We start from the raw sequence: 17,785 nt of genomic DNA, 5'->3' as shown, positions 1-17,785 counted from the left end.
AGTGGAATTTTAATATATATGTTTATAAAATCTGCTGTTATACCCCCAAAATGCTGATGTATGACAAACATCTCACAATTATCAACTTTCTAGTTTTCTCCATGGAATAGAAGTTGTTGTAGTACAAATTAACATACTCAGTTAGTGAGTCCTGCTAGGAGTAACAGTTGCAGAAGTGCAACCTTGAAGGCAAGGTATGTTGCGTGTGTGTGTGTTAAAAAGAGAGAGTAATTTTATTCTGAAGTAAATTGACTGGTTATTCCAGAATTAGAAAGTGGAAACTGTACAACAAACGCTAAATGAATATAGAAAGTTCATTTCAGAACTCAGAAAAGGGAATTTTGTCATGTTTAAAGTTGGATGTGATGGACTTATTTATAAGACTTTCAAAAATAGTTTTTGCATGAAATGATATACTAATGACAATTAGAATTTGTTTTTCTCTCTGTTAATATTACAGAATTCTCTTATTTTATTGGTCTACTCTGAAAAAAATTTTTGCAAAATGTTTTTCATTGTATTTTGAGTAATCCGACTAGAAAGCAAATATTGTGGATCTTGGAACAATTTTCTTTGGTTTATGTTTAATTTGTCATGTCCTTGATTATTGAAGACAACAAAGTTTCTCACATATTGAAGAACTTACGTTCTTTGAAATAATAACTCCTGTTTTTATTTTTAAAATATTATATTTCCACTTGGCTAAATGAGTTGCCAGTTTCTCAGCAGCTCATGATTTTAGCTTAATCTAGTGTTCAAATATCCTTTTAATTTTTGATATTTTATCTCCCCCAAAATCTAATTTCAAATGATGATTCCAAGCGACACAAGAACTAAGCCTGAGATGAATCTAGAGCTTTCAGGCAAGAGAGAAGTCTGACGAAAAGCTGTCGTGCTGTGACCTCAGAAGAGGAGAGGGTTCCAGTTGGTTTCTAATGCCTTCCACTGCCTCACATACTCAGTTTTCTGTGTCTCCTTTCCTCAGTGTTCAATTCTATCACTCTGTGGACAGGACTTTCATCAAAGTGAATGGCTATTCTCTATAGCCAAGGAATCCCTCTCTTGCTTGATCTTCCTCTTGCATTTGATATTTCTGTAACACTTATTTGTAACACATTCTTCTTAATTTCTTTGATATCAGCCTCTTCCTTTTTGGCATCTTCCATATTTTTATCTCATTATCTTCTTAAATTATTCCTCTTGTAAGTACCACATGAATGCAGATGCTCATAAGATCCTATACTCTATTTTTTCCTAGATATTCATATGCAAACTCAAGTTAATGTGATGTTTCCAAATTACAAGTCTAATCTTGTCATTCTCTGGCTGAAAGTCCTGCATGAGCTGCTGACAACCTTCAAAATACACAAAATCCTTCTTCATTCTAGGTGTGCCACATAATCCCACAAGAACCCTCCTCCAACTCTACTGAACTAATTGTAATTATCAAATTCTCATTGCTGTTTACCCTCTGTGCTTTTGCCCATTCCCATTTTCTTCCTGGAACATTTTTTCCTTACCACTCTTCCTAGTTAAATTGTGAAAATCTGTTAGGGCACTTTCCTTGGGTCTTCTCCCTAGCAAGCAACCTGAGACCCTTCTCAAGTCCATATAAAAGTTTCCCAGCTTATCCATTCCACCATGGCCTAGGAAGACAAAATGCTTCTCCAAAACCACGAGGTGTGCATACCACTCTTCCTAGTTAAATTGTGAAAATCTGTTAGGGCACTTTCCTTGGGTCTTCTCCCTAGCAAGCAACCTGAGACCCTTCTCAAGTCCATATAAAAGTTTCCCAGCTTATCCATTCCACCATGGCCTAGGAAGACAAAATGCTTCTCCAAAACCACGAGGTGTGCATTAGTCCATTTTCATACTGCTATAAAGAACTGCCTGAAGCTGGGTAACTTATAAAGCAAAGAGGTTTAATCGACTCACAATTCAGCCTGGCTGGAGGAGGGCTCAGGAAACTTACAATCATGGCAGAAAACAAAGGAGATGTGAGGCACCTTCTTCACAAGGCGGCAGGAAGGAGAAGTGTGGAGCAAAGGTGGAAGAGCCCCTCATAAAACCATCAAATCTCAGAAGAACTCACTCTCTATCATGAGAATAGCATGGGGGAAACCACTCTTATGATTCAATTACCTTTACCTGGTCTCTCTCTTGACATGTGGGGTTACATTACGGGGGTTACAATTCAAGATGAAATTCGGGCGGGGACACAAACCATATCAACATGTGAGCATCTACTACTGAGCATGTGCTCAGCACTGGGCAAAAGATTAACAAGAAAATGCCTTGCCTTTGGGTCACTTGCAATCAGGGGGATGTGCACGCCACCAATCCACTTAATACATATATATGTATAGATATATAGAGATATAGGTGTATATTTGTGTGTTTGTAGAAAAAACAAATTTTGCATAGTCATGGAGTGTCAGAGAAAGAAAATACTACCTAATCTGATACTTAAAGGAGAAGTAATTATTATCAAGTTCATAAATGTGATGAAAGCATTCCAAACAGATGGTACTCAGGAAGAAAGACCTAAAGGCATCACACAATCAACTGTAAGTGAAGTATTTTAAGTAAATCCACATTTACTCAAACCGTGAAAATCAAAGTTGTGAGTAGTAAGAAGTTAGTCTGGGGAGGAGGGCAGGCTTTAGTGCAGAGCATGAATTTCAGATGTTGCTGAGTGGGAGGCAGTTATAATAACCTACGCAAGCATTTATCAAGACAGGACCTGAGTATATATATTATCAGGGATTGTTCGGTGTTCCAAATACGTAATTTGTAGTTTTCATTTTGATTATACATTGGAATCATCCTGATGACCACCTTATACCCAACTACTGACATATAATTTCAGCAGCAGCAGGTGGGATCATGATTAAAATGACAAAAATCCCCAAGTAGTATTACTTTAATTGCCACAAATTAAAGAGAAAATAAAAGAGGCACAAAAACAAGCAAAATCATATATTTGCAGTAGTGAAGGTCATATGGTAAGGTACAAGTGAAAGTTCCAAAGAAAGTTCAATAAAACAACACAATTAGGAGAAGAATGATGTCACCCCTTTCCATGTTGCAGAATGGGTGCAGTGAATTCTAGAGAACCAGTGGACAGCAGAAAAATACAAACCTGAGAAGGATAATTTAATTTCAGCAAAAAGTCATTCATCAAATTAAAATAATACATTGAAAATTGCTTAATTTACATATAATTATATCTCCATTTAATTTTTAATTAAATTTGCATTTTTGTCTGATAGAAGTCATATCCATGAAGAGTTTATACCTAGATTTTATGCATTATATATTTTTATATATTTATGGAACATGCTGAAAATAAATGTATTCAATCTTTTAGGTCCTCAATATTTATTTTTCTTCAAAGAAGATTTGGAGCTTGTTGCTTTCCAAGTAGAAGGTTAACATTCTGATTTCAAATTAGAAGGTCACCATTCCAGTTACCAGAAAAGGAAGGAGAACAGCATGAAGGAAAGGTCTGCAGAGACACCTCTCACCTTAGGAGACTTCGAAGGGATTGGGGAAAATAAATGCTCTCATCTCACTCTCCTGACTTTCTCTGACCATCTGCTGGGATTTTCAGTGGCCAATAGGAGGGAGAGGAAAATCCCTGTTGATGTGGCAAGAAGTCAGCATCCTGGAGTGAGACAAGGTGAAGAAGGGCAGAACCAATATGGAATGCCAAACTGGAGATCCCAGCACAGCTGCTTCTCAAAACAGTTTTAAAAAATGAAAAACAAGACATTCTGTTGGTAAAAATATGAAGACTTCTGTTTACATTCTTTGCTTAAATGTATGTGTTTCTAGCTTAAAAAAAGAGTGTCTGTGAATCATTTTTATGAAGTGAAAATTATGAGAATTGAACCTGTTAATCTGAAAATTCTCTCTTTTTAAAAGTATAGTCTTATATTTAGAAATAAATTTAACTAATGGGGTGATAAGGGCAGGCCTCAAGCCAAGAAAATGATAAAAGCATTAACTAATCCAAAGCCAAAAGGTCTTTATTTTGTAAAGAGTCAGCTTTAAATCTTCCAACAGCAAAAGTTCAGATTTAAAAAGGTAGGAGGCTGATGCACATCCTGCACATGTACCCTGGAACTTAATAATAATAATAATAATAATAATAAATAATTACTAAAAAATTTTTTAAACAAAAAGGTGAGAGGAATGAATGTCTTCCCCAGTCCCCTATCCATTGGTTAAAGAATAATTTATAAATCTCTTTGTTTTTCTAAAACACTCTTTTTCTAATTTTAAAGATAAATGTTAAATTCAATTTACATTTTAAAATATATTTAAAAAGCATACATTGTATAACAAAACTGAAAAGTTTATTATTGTACCTTAATTGATTTAGAAGAATATTTTGTTTTTCTTTGTGGAAATGAGAAGTTACTAGTAATACAAATTTGGAAATTTAGGACATATCAATCTAGTTTCCTGCAATTATTTGCATTTCTTCACTAAATGTAGACAAAATATTAAATAAATGAAACAGGAATTTAGAATTGTCATTGAAAGACTTTAGGGTTTAAATAAGTTAGAATTTTGTAAGCTAATACAACCCTAAAAATTTGAATTTATAAACAGAATTTATAGAATCTATAAAATAATGTTACATTTAGTATTTATGTATACCTTGTAAACCTTTTCTAAAATTACTCAATAGTTTTTGGAAGTCATAATTTGTCACAGAAATAGATTTATATTTTCCAATGCCCTCTGAAATTTTGGATTTCACAAGAAGGATTCATGTGGTTAAAATGAGAATGCTTAAAAAACAGACATGTGAAGTAAAGTTGGATTTGTCATGTTAGTCAAAAGGAGATTTTTGACCAAACCTCTACAGCATATATTTGCATATACTGTTCTGGGCTAATCATGAGAAATTTCTAGAGAGGCATCATCTCTTGAATTTCTCTACAGGAAATCTGAAGACTTTGACTGCTGTTGGGTCCAAACAAGACCATGTAAGAGAACCATTTGGAGTGATACATAACAACCATTGGTACAATATAAATACTGTAACAAGATAATGAATAGTATAACACATTAAATATGAAAAAAAATTTTTTTTGAGACAGTATCTTGCTCTCCTCCCACTTCAGCCTCCCAAGTAGCTGGGACTATAAGTGTATGCCACCACACCCGGCTAATTTTTGTATATTTTTTTGAGGCGAGGTCTCAGTGTGTTGTCCAGACTTGTCTCAAACTCCTGAGAACAAGTGATCTGCCCACCTCACCCTCCCAAAGTGCTAGGATTACAGGTGTGTGCCACTATGTCTGGCCAAAAAAAAGATATTTTATATCATAATATAAGAACAAGTTTGTGGTAATTCCATATGTCCAAGCTGAAACATGCTCTGGTGCCACAAAGCAGAATATGTTTCCAAGGTTAATGGAATCATATCAAAAGTGCACGTAAAGGAATTCCTATTGAATGAGCTGTTGACAGTTTGAGCATCCAAAGATGAATAAAGACTTTAGTTAATTGAAAAATATCCAATCTATAAAGAATTGAGTTCATAATGATACTTAAAACAAAGAAAAGATAATTTAAAAGTATTTTAAATTATAAAATGTATAGTTGTTGAGTAGTTTACTTCTTCATATACCTTAAAAATATTATAATAAAAAAATATTGTGAGAGAACAGAAAAAAACATGTGGAAGACTTTTAATCTGTATAAATGTGTTTAAATGTCTAAATTATATAAAGCATAAAGAATTTGGCATTTTAAAGTAACAGCATTGTTACTCTAATATAATAGTTGAATTGAGTAACTGGTTTATTTAGACTTATGAAATTATGATGAAGTTCTCAATTTATAAAGAGTGTCGCAGCATCGAAGAGAACTGAGGTTTACAGCATCTGTATGAATAATTTATTAAATTCTAAAAATTATTTAGTATCTAGGAAAAAGTTGTTTAAAAATCAGAAAATTGAAGTATTTTAAAAGGAAACAGAATTTTTAAAATATAGATTAATGTATGTAAAGATAGTTAATTAAGTTTGTGAATGAGATCACAGATACCTTGAATGTTGAGAGGTGTGTTCTGATGCCTTTCAGAGGTTTCACATCTTCTTTGCTATTCAATAAAGTAGATATTTTAAGAACAAAAAAATACAATAAAAGCAAAGTAAACAACAGTCCCATATTAATTCTTAATCCATAGTCCTTTTTTTCTCTTAACAAGAGTTTCTAGTCACTCTGTGCATCTCTGACACTGTATTCAGACAGGACCGTAAATTCCAAAATGTGCTCTGTCCCCTAGAATTTCTGTGTCACTAGAACATTTGTTTATTTCTCTAAATAACATTTCTTATCTGATAAGTGCTGCTAATATTAGTTACAGTTTCATAAAGTCAACTGAGATAGTACATGAGAAGCATCTGAATACTGTCGGAATATAAGAAGCTGTTGACTATAAAACTATTAGTACATTTTATTAGAATTATTACAATATATTGTGTTTTTTTTAAACTTGCTGCCTCCTCACTGATAGTTAAGATCACTACGGGATGTAATAGTCTGTTTTTATTTCTTAAAGTCCAATATTAATACAGAGTACTTAATACTATGTATAAGTGAATAAATTCTTCAATTCATTAAATAATTAGCTGGCATAATTATCCTCCAAATACCTTCCAGTTATGGAATTATATACTCCAGTGGTAAAAGGAATACTTTAACTTAGATGAAGTCTCTGCAGTCAAAAACTGAACACTTTCAATCCAAAGTAGCTTCTAGTTTTCAGCCTTTCGAAAGAGAAAATATTCAAGATAATTTAGTTCTAGTTTTAAAATAGAATCAGCTGTATTAAATTTAGGAAAACAAAATCGTTTTGTGATTGAGATACTTTACATGGAAGAAAACACACAAACTGGTATAAATATGTAGGACATTATCCCATTATCCATATCTATCTATCTAGCTTTCTATCTCTCTACCTCTCTACCTACCTACCTACCTACCTACCTATCTAGTGTGCTCTAAACAATAAATATAAGGATGGGATAAAAATCCAATGTTTCTTATTAGTTTTAACAACAATTGGATAAATTTAAAAGTAGACATACAGAGAGAGAGGGACAGAAAAAGAAAGGATAGAGATGGTAGAGATACAGGTACAGATGGACCCAGAGACAAGAATAAAGATACAGCTTTTGAAGAATGCTTAAGAGAAACAATGGTCTTCAGCTGACAAGTATGTCATAGTCCAGGTAGTGGGGATTCCACTTGGGAGATGCTATCATCATGAGGAACAAGGTCACATGTCAGTGTGTGTACATCGACTCAAACTTACCTTAGGATGAAACAGAAATCTGCAAAGCAATGGTTAAGGTAAACGAATTGAATCTGGATTTGGGTGGTTCATGGATTTCGTTCCATTGCTGAAGAATCTCAGAGCCATGGCATTTTGATTTTTCTCACCTTTCCTCATAGCTGCTGTGTGGCCACAAAATCACTGCTTTTCCTGTCGCATCAAATACTCATTTTAGCCATGAAGAAAAGGCTGATTAAAGGCCAGGAAAATAAAAACACAGACCGGGCGAAACAGAAAGCATGAGTCTTGAGGTGCTCACTTTTGAGGAGCGTTCTTAAAAATTCCACCCAGCAAGTTCCATTTACCACAGCCTTGGAGCCAGCCAAAGCTGGAAACGCCATTGGGAAATGTAGCTTTTTTAGCTGTCTGGATTTTCACTTCCAACAAAATCGGTACTGTTAGCAAGGAAAATGTGGGGAATGGATATTGGATCAGCATTTTGCAATCTCTGCAACCATTCTTTTTCTTTGACATTGTCATGTTTTACTAAATTATTTACCAAAGTGTCAAATAAAACATATCTATTATTTAAATACCAACCCTGGTAAGGTCACCAACTTTTTTTAAATTAATAAACTTTTTAAGAGTAGCTTTAGGTTTAGCATAAAATTAAGCAGAAAGTATAGAGTTCCCAAACACCACTCCCCATCCCAGTCACAAACACAGCCTCTACCACTATCAACACCTCTCATTAGTTTAGTGCATTTGTGAACCATAAATGAGCCAATATATAGGCATGTCATTATTGGCCAGAGTTTATAGTTTTCTTGAACTTTCACTCTGTGTTGTACATTCTATGGGTTTTGACAGAAGTGTCATTATGTGTGTCTACTATTGTAGTGTGAAACAGAATGGTTTCAATGCGCTAAAACTCCCGTGTTCCACCTATTCATCCCTCACTTCCCCAAAACCTCTGGCATCCACCGAACTTTTCACTGCCTCTGTAGCTTTCCTTTTTCCAGAATGTAATACACTCAGAGTCATATAGTTATGTAGTCTTTTTGTGTTGACATCTTCACTTAGTAATATGCATTTACAGTTCCTCTGTGTGTTTCTGTGACTTGAGAGCTCATTTCTTTTTAGTATTGAACAATATTCTATTGTATGGAAGTACCACAGTTTATTTGTTCACCTGCTGAAGGGCATTTTAGTTGTTTCTAAGTTTTGATAATTATGAATAAAGCTGATATAAACATTCATGTGCAGGTTTTTGTGTGGACATGTGTTTGAATACCATTTAATTTTAGTCACATTGCCTAAAAAGTATTTGCAAAAGTGTCGGTTGTTCAAACTCCTCTAGGGCTGAAAATAACTGAATTACAATATTTAACAATTTAAATTCATTTTTTCATTAATAAAAAGTACAGTATTATTACCTATATCAAACATAGTCCTCCACAGTAAAAGTGTGTATGGAATTACCAATTCAATAAAACGTAACCATAAAATTACTTTTTATATTGAAAGTAATTTCATAGTATGTAGATTCACTTCCTACATTGATATTAGCATAAACACTTTGAAATATACTTTTGGCATGTCTTTTGGATGTCAAGCTATATATTGGTGTAATAATAAACACTGCTTCGAATTCCATTTCTAAGGGTTTATTGTTTATTTTATTTGCTTATTTCAGGTAAAAATCAGAAACTTTTTCTCTGAGTAAGTCTTCTCCCAAACATGTCTGTGTTTAAAACTAATCCTTTTTTTACATGCTATTGATTCCAAGTTTCTGATTTACTTCTATTCTTTCTTATTTCATTTAAACCAAATCCAGATGCTTCATCTCACTATTTGAGGTACACCAAGCCCTACAATCCCTCACTCAACTTCTTATTTAATTGCACACAACTCCAAACTACTTTTTAATTGACTTATGCTATTTTCAGTGGCTTTGCGTATAATTTCATTTTCTGGCTCATATGGTTCTTTCTCTCTGTTCCTTTTTCCCAGTCTAAATTTTTCAAATTCTTTAAGTACAAAAGAACCCTCCTATTGCCATTTTTCTAGGTATCCAGTAAACTCTACCCTAATACTTCATAAAACACCAGACTCTCTATTCAAACATCCACATTTTGGTCTATATCACACACTTACACACTTCATATCCTATTTTACATTATTTTTAAGCTATTTTCAGTATGTTTGTCTTCTCACCTTATTTAGACTAAGCTCCCCTGGCACCTAACACATTGCTGATCACATGGTAGATTTTTAATCAATACTCGCTAAGTTTTTAAAATTAATTCAGTTATTGCTCGTATATATGCCAATACACGTATTGTCTTTGTCGTCTGCATTGTTTTATCTAGACGTCATACTTTGCCTCTAATCCATTTAATTCATACTTGTAGGTTCAACCCCATTGTAGATTCTGTAAACAATCTTCTTTTATTAGCAGGATGAATAAAAAGAATCTTAGGTCAATAATTTCCTCATGTAATAACTGTCTTTTGCCTTGACCTTCATAGACTCACTTCTTCCAGTAGTCCTCCAGTAGCCAGGCTTTTGGAATATTCTCTCTGTCTTCCTCCTCAGGTATGCTGCTGACTTGCTCCCCAAGTGTTTCAGATGTAAACAGTACTTCGTTTCTCATGTTTCATGTTCCATGTGATGGGTTTATTTCTCCTGAGCAAGTCAGTTTCATGAGAGAATGAACTGTATTCCTCTTAATACTGTTCCTCACGTTACCTAGCAAAACTACAAGACACTAAATAAATGTTCATTAAATGAGTTAAAGCTTACCCAGTATTTGCACTGGGGATTCACTATTGCTGTTATGACTTGTACTAATTACAGTCTTCATTTCTTTCTTCTATATACCTGGATTTTGATTTGATTTGTTTTGGGAATTTATTAAAAGTGAATGCTTTTAACTTTTCTTTCTCATAATAAATACCTTAGAATTGACTTTTTTCAATATTTGGAGCTTCAGCCTTCAGTGAGCTCTTAGCTTATCTCACTGCCAGCTGAGTCCTAATTCAGATACCCACCTCTGTTAGAGCAAATGAATGCAGTTGTAGCATGAAGTCAAAATTAAGCTAGGGCAATTTTAGCACATTTTCTGTCTAAATAACATTCCAAACTCAATCTTTATTGGGTTAATGTATTAGTCTGTTTTCACATTGCTATAAAGAACAACCTGAGACTAGGTAATTTACAGAGGAAAGAGGTTTAGTTGACTCAATCAGAGTTTGCATAGCTGGGGAGGCCTCAGGAAACTTACATTAAGGCAGAAGGTGAAGGAGAAGCAAGCATCGTCTTCACAAGGTGGCAGAAGAGAGATACAGGGAGGAAGTGCCACACTTTTGAACCATCAGATGTGGTGTGGACTCACTCACTACCATGAGAACAGCATGGGAGAAACTGCCCCCATGATACAATCACCTCCCACCAGATTCCTCCCTATCACATGGGGATTACAATTCGAGATGAGATTTGGGTGGGGATACAGAGCCAAACCATATCAGTTAATCTTTGAGCAAAATTGGATTTCATAGCATGTGGATTTCATAGCACCTCATTCCAGCAAAATCCTATATATCATAATTTCTTCATAGTAAAATTTACTTAACAGTAACAGAATTTCTGCTCTCAGATATGTCTCAGCTTCACCTTGATCATGAACTAACTCAGAATTTCAGATATGTTCTCAGACCTTTAAGTGTATTTCGTATATTCAATATTGCTTTTATTTAATCCTATTATGATATGATTTTAGTATGATTTTATACCTAAGTACAAGATTTTGGCAAAATGTTCTCTTTCCCTTTTCATTTCTCTCTTCTTAAAATGAAGATGGCATTTATCCAAGATATGTTTACTTCTAAAAAGATATCCTATTTGAGAGTTTTAGTTCAAAATGGGAAAAAAAAATCACATTTTCCAAAAATTTATTTGAAAGGTGAAGAATAAACAATGGTATTTTGTTTTACTTCTTGAATCTTCTAAGTCTAAGGCATACCCAAAAGTAGATTCAGGATTTTAAAGTGTTCTTATTTTGTGTAAAATGTTAATGTACGTATTTTTTTATTTTTATTTTTTGCTTTATCTCTGGCTACAAAAGATATTTCTAAAATGGTTTATGTTCTAAGGCATGCATTTCATGCCACTATGACAAGCTCTGCATTACAGATGACATGAATGGAAAGCAAGCAGAACAAGCCAAAACAAATACAAACGTGAAGAATTTTAAATGTTAGGGGAAAATAAAGTATACGTAACCTTTGTATTTCTTTCAAAGGAATATAAGCTGAAAATACTGCTTTCAAAAGAAAAACAATGATCAAAATAATAAATTTAAATTGTATTACAATGTCTTCTCCTCAAACCTTTTTGTTTCTTTCTTGGCATATAATAAAAGATTAAATCATTCACCCAGCATTAAAACCTCAAGAGTCTAACACTACCATTTTTAGGTGTTTGCACATTTTTAAAATAATGCATTTGTATGTATTGTAATAACCTTATTAAACTGTCAGAAAAGAGGCCTATTGTGTTCCTTCTTTTTAAATAGTAAGACAAATGATTTCAAAGAAAAATTCCCAAGTATAACATTCAATATCACAAGTTTTGTGAGCCAATTCAGTGTGTTCACATATACTGACATATCTTTAGAGTAAAGCTTTATGAATATCATTATAGATGTTCTTAGCCTAATGTACAGTCTTTCAAAGCATGCAAAATACTTTTTAATTAATGTGAAATTATCTATGAGAAGAAAATACAGCTTAATTTTCCTTTTCAGTTCATAAATTAAAAAAAAAAAAAAAACAGTAAAAACATACAAAGTTTGTTGTGTTCTTATTCCTTAATGGAATTATTCTTTTCTTTAGGTCCTGACTCATTTAGAATTTGATCCATGATGGCACTTAAAAAGAATAATTTATAATTTCTTTCATGTAATTGTCCCCATGAAGAAAAGAAATAAAAAGTTGCTTTTTCTATTGTTATAAGTGGTAATTGCAAATGCATTTGGACTCAGTGATTACTGTTTTTTACTCATTCAGCCATTTCTATTAATTGAGTGACAACCCACTCTGCAGTTGAAAGAGCTTTAATTATTTGGTGGCTGAACACCAAACAATTGTGTGTGTGTGTGTGTTGTGTGTGTGTATGTGTGCGCGCGTGTGTGTGTAAAAGCACTGGTTTTATATGTTTTTATGTTGGTCTTTACTAAACTGAGAAGTGTGGAGATATTGTTAAGGTTTTTGTCTTTTACGCAATGTTATTGAAATGCAATTTACATTGCATGAAATTCACCCTTTTAAAGTGTACGATTTCATGATTTTTAGTATATTCAAAGAGTTGGGCAACTAGCATCATAATATAATTTTAGAACAATTTTTACATTCCTAAACTAAAGAAGAAACCAAGGAGCAGGTTTGCCAACTTGTCTGAGTCTGTTGAGACAGAACACCCACACATACAAGTTACATAAGGCAGCTTTGTTCCTTACAGATAGGCAGCGAGGGACAGCAGATGTCTAGGATCCAGGATGAGCAGGTCCCCAAGGCTCAGGAAAGATGCCTAGGGTGGAGGGACTGCTATCTGCACATGCCCCACTTACACTGCAGCTGAGGACCCCAGAAAGCAGCCCATTCTTGTTTTATATCTTAGGGGTTACTGAGCTAGATAACACTGATGGATACACTGGGTTATAGTGTGTCCACTGAGCTGAAGCATACAAGGAAATCCTGTATCTCGGAGGGTCTGGAACAGAGCCCGACTGTTCCAGGTGGCTCCTTTTTACTCTCAGGATGTTGCATTCCCACCACATTCTGTAGTTACTCTTAAGAGCTACAAGCAAGAAAGAGGGAGTACTGGATCTGTCCGAGGCTGCCTGGAGAACTGTCCCGTGGCACTACCTCCCGCACTCCCTAACCTCAGTCCTAAGCAACCAATAGTTGATGAGCGCATGCATTTTTGCTGCCTACATCCAAGATGTAGACTAAATATATTTTACATATTAAGTGCAAAATTTGTTTTGTCAAATGCCGTGTTTTGTTAGTCGGGATATTCGTTTTTTGTTGGTACTGTAACAGATTTCTATGCTTTCAGGAATTTGAAACAACAGAAATTAATCTGACACATCTTTCAGTCATAAATCTGGAGACTTCAGCCGGTTTCTCCCCTCTAGGCCTTAAACAAGGCCAAAATCAAGGTGTCAGTGGCCTGGGCTCTTATCTGGAGGCTCTGTGAAAATCGCTCATTTAGGCTGATAGCAGAATGAAATTTCAGGTAGCTGAGGGGCTGAGGTGGCCGTTTCCTTGCAGGCTGTCACACAGGATAATTTTCAGCTTCTAGAGGCTTCCCGCCTTTCCTGGCTCACCATCTCCCCATTGTTAAGCCCAGTGACTTCCTGCTCTGCATCATCTCTTCTACTTTCCTCTTCTGACTCCAGCAAAAGTTCTCCTCTTTTAAGGGCTCAGGCGATTACAGTAGGCCTACTCTGATTATCCAGTCTAATATCTTCATTTTAAGTCCCTTAACTTAATCAGGTCTGCAAAGTCCCTTTTGTCAGGCAACATATTTGCAGGTTTTTGGGATTTAAGCGTAAGCATCTTTTGGAGGCCATCCTACCTCTTACAAATCAACAGTTTTCCTTGTCATTTATAGGAAGGTGACATACAGCATTGACCACAAACATTTCAAATTAATGAGATGGCTATACAATAACTGTAGGTGGTTAACAGTCAAAAATTGGTTTAAATGCAATACATATGATTATTTAACTGATGTTATTCTTATGCCTGTTGTCTCTGCCTGTCTTTTTACAATTAATATAAATTTTTGGACAGGTTCCCGAGGACTGATCTGATAAACTCTCAGCTTCTTTCTCTGTGCTCCTGGTCACACTGCCCAACTTCCACACACAGGTTCTTTTTCCAGAGGAAGTTTACACAAGCTCATTTGGAAATGGGCCCCAAGTTTGACGTACACTTTCTGAGTGTACTTTTCCTCTTATTCTTCCCCTTGCCTCAGCTACTCCTGTCTTCATAGTTGTTGGCTTCTGGGTGAAAGCTGCTAGCACGCTTGGTTTGAATTCAACAACACGGAGCATGTGATCCCATGGCTGCCGATCTCTCGGGTCTGGTAGGAGTTCCAAAAGATAGCCATGTGGGCTGCCAGCTCAGTTACCCAGTTGATTTCTACACCTTCCATGGTACCTGTGTAAAATGGACAGGATCCATTCTTTGCCACTACAGGATTTCAGGAAGCCAGGGTGTCTGTGAACACCTGGATAGAGATCAGTTCTTTCCAACCCCTGAAGGCCCCAAAAAGTTTGTCTTGTTTCTTTCCTCATTTTCTCAGGATGTACCCTGCCAAGAGCAGAAGAACCACAGTGACAGATAGCTTCTCAACCTTCTGTGTCTGTGTCTCACCCTCCTCCCGAGCCTAGCATCTTGATGTGGTGAGAGAGACATACAATAGAAGCTCTCAGTCCTTGCCAGGTCACCAAATCCAACAAGGTTCACAGCAGTGGCAGTGCCCTTTGAATAGAGTTCAGTGATGTCCCATCCCCTGCCTCACATGTGAACAAGGGCAGAGTGAAGTATGGTGAGGGGAGTGGTATCTGCAGCCTACCTGGCAGGGAGAAAAGGCTCACTCATTTGTATTTTGAAACACTGTCATCCCAACTACACATAAAATATTTGAATTTAGATGCTTGTTTTATCTTTTATTCATTGGAATAATAAACTCATTCAAAAATGTATGTTATTTGTGAAATCATAACTACTCTTTCTTTGAAATTAGCAAATCAATAATGAGATACACAATGAATGGTAATTGTAACTTAAACCAATGTATTTTAATGGTAGTTTTTAAAGTGTCGCTTTTAATTGAAAATAAATGCCTGTTGTACTCACTTATAATTGGGACCTACAGAATGTGTACAAATGGACGTAAGGGTGTAAAATAATAGATACTGGAGACTCAGAAGAGTGGGAGACAGGTGGGGAAATGATGGAAGAGAAATTACTTAATGAGTTCAATGCACATTATTTGGGTGATGGTTATACTAAAGCCCTGACTTCACTGCACAATGTATCCATGTAACTAAACTGCACTTGTATCCTTAAATTTATACAAATAAAAAATTTAAAAATAAATACATGCATGACTTTGCTTTCTTAAACCTTTCTTTTCCAAAAGTTTAGCCTTCACAATTCAGACTTTAAGAAACTTTATTCCAGCAAAACATGATCTGAACCTATTCAGAAAAGTTAACATTAGATTCTCTATTTTCTCAATTCCCATTGCTCATTAAAATTCTCATTACACTCTTCTACAAATACTTCCAAAATTAATCTAAATAATTGATTTAGGAACTCCTCCAGTCATTCATTTCTGTGAAATCAATGACTCTAAAACTGGGTGGCATAAAAAGCAAACTTTTTTATTAAACTCATAATTTTGTCGGTTAGAAGTTCGGACGGGGCACAGCGGAAACTGATTATTTCTGCTGCATAGTGTCTGGTCCGGGTTGTACACAAAGCTGGAAAGGCTAGAGTGACTGTGTAGGAGGAATATGCCTGACACCTGAGTCTTCTCCACTAGCATTTACTGGGGCAGCTCCACACACAGTGTGTAGCCTGGCTGGATGTCTGCAGCAGCCAATATGCTCCCTTTCCGTGATTCCTTTCCACGTGGCTAGCTTGGGCTTCGTCAAAATTCTCAGATTTCTTACTCAGTCCTTGCCTCCTCAAAGGGAGAATGTTCCAGAAATGCCAGGCCATATACGCTAAACATTATCACTTCTGCCATATGTCATAGGTTACACAATGCTGGCCGAGATTCAATACGGAAAAGGATTATGCAAGAATATGCATACCAGGAAGCGTGGTTCATTGGAGCCTGGCTGTCCTAGAATCTAACAGATGGTGCTGATTTCTTCTCATTCTTCTACTTTAATGTTTCAGTTTTATCCGGAATACTGGATATTCTAACCACACTATTTTGTGGTCTTTACTTTGTGATTAAAAATACAGAGAAGGAAGTAAAATAGTCTATTTCTTAGAGGTTGCCTTGAAACCAAGGAATAAATAATATTCTATGACATTAATGTTACATAGTATTAGATATTAAAGTATATACATAAGCTACAGTCCAAATGTGCTATCTATTCTAAAATCCCTCCATGGTAAAGTTGCAAAAACTAAAATGAAAATGAAAAATAAATCCAAACACAATCAAGTATTTGGGCTAATAGAGGTAGGTTTCATTTTGTGGTTGCTGCTGATAAAAGATTGCAGAGAAGAGAAAGATTAGAAGCAATACTCACACACTTGGACACATTCATTCAGTCTGTCCTTTCCCAAAGAATATGGTAAAAATTCTACAATTTGTAGTGAAATGGGTTGTGGTTACGACAGGTTCAGACTGAGGTTGACGATATATCTGTCACAGAGTCTCTTTTATTCTTCCCTAAAAATCATAATCTTGAGGAACGCGGTTATGCCAAAGTTGTATGAAGGGGAGCAGGATGTGGGGAAGAAGAAATCTGTTCTAATTGCAGGCATCATTCTTTGCACAGAAACAATTCCCTCTTAAATTTGATTTTTAGACAGCCATTGACTACAGATATTTTTCATTGTCATCCTCTCTAGCTGGTCTAGATGTGGCTCACTGTGATCCTAGCTTCTTTCCTACTCAGATATTTATCATATAATTAAATATTTCTAATGTACCGCTACAGGAAACATACATATTTAACTATCCACCACATAAATTGTGTTGAGAGGAACTATGCTAATCTTTCCCTGAATTCTTATCTAGTCCCAAAGGCTTCTTCAAAACCATTGAGTCTTATCATTGGAAAATTTTGCGCTCCTAGATTACATGTCCTTATTCATAGGCTCCATTTGACCTCATGCCTACAGTTCAATAAGGCCACTATGTTCTGCGAAGTTACCAGATAAGTGGTTTGCCACTATCATAATTCAGAAAACTGCATCTGGAACACACTCTGAAAGTGTGTGGCACACTGTAGGGAGGCTCTTTTCACTGAGTGTGCTGCCAACAGTGATAGTGTTGGAACATTGTTAAGAAAATATTGATTCACCATTGTACAAATATAATACAATTCCAGTTCTGTACGCGGTTCCCAAACTATGACTGAAGACATTTCACCTCATTCTTCATCCTATCAATATACTTTATATTCTACACTTGTCCAATTACATTATATTCTGAATGCACCACATACTTTTCCTTTTGTAATGACTTGGTTTAAACTATTCCCTCACATTTAAATGTCTAGAATACATATTACCTTGTCTTTAATTATCCAAAATTTACAGCATTAAAATGAAATTCTCCCTTCTATAATTTCCATATTCCATATTAGAACTATTTTTTTCTCTCTAGAACACCTTTATGACTCTTGGTATCTCTGTTGCTTTCAATTTGTTTTAATTTAATGT

Source organism: Macaca thibetana, chromosome 18 (genome assembly GCF_024542745.1).
Source record: "Macaca thibetana thibetana isolate TM-01 chromosome 18, ASM2454274v1, whole genome shotgun sequence".
NCBI lineage: Eukaryota > Metazoa > Chordata > Mammalia > Primates > Cercopithecidae > Macaca > Macaca thibetana.
This window is presented reverse-complemented; position numbering follows the sequence as displayed.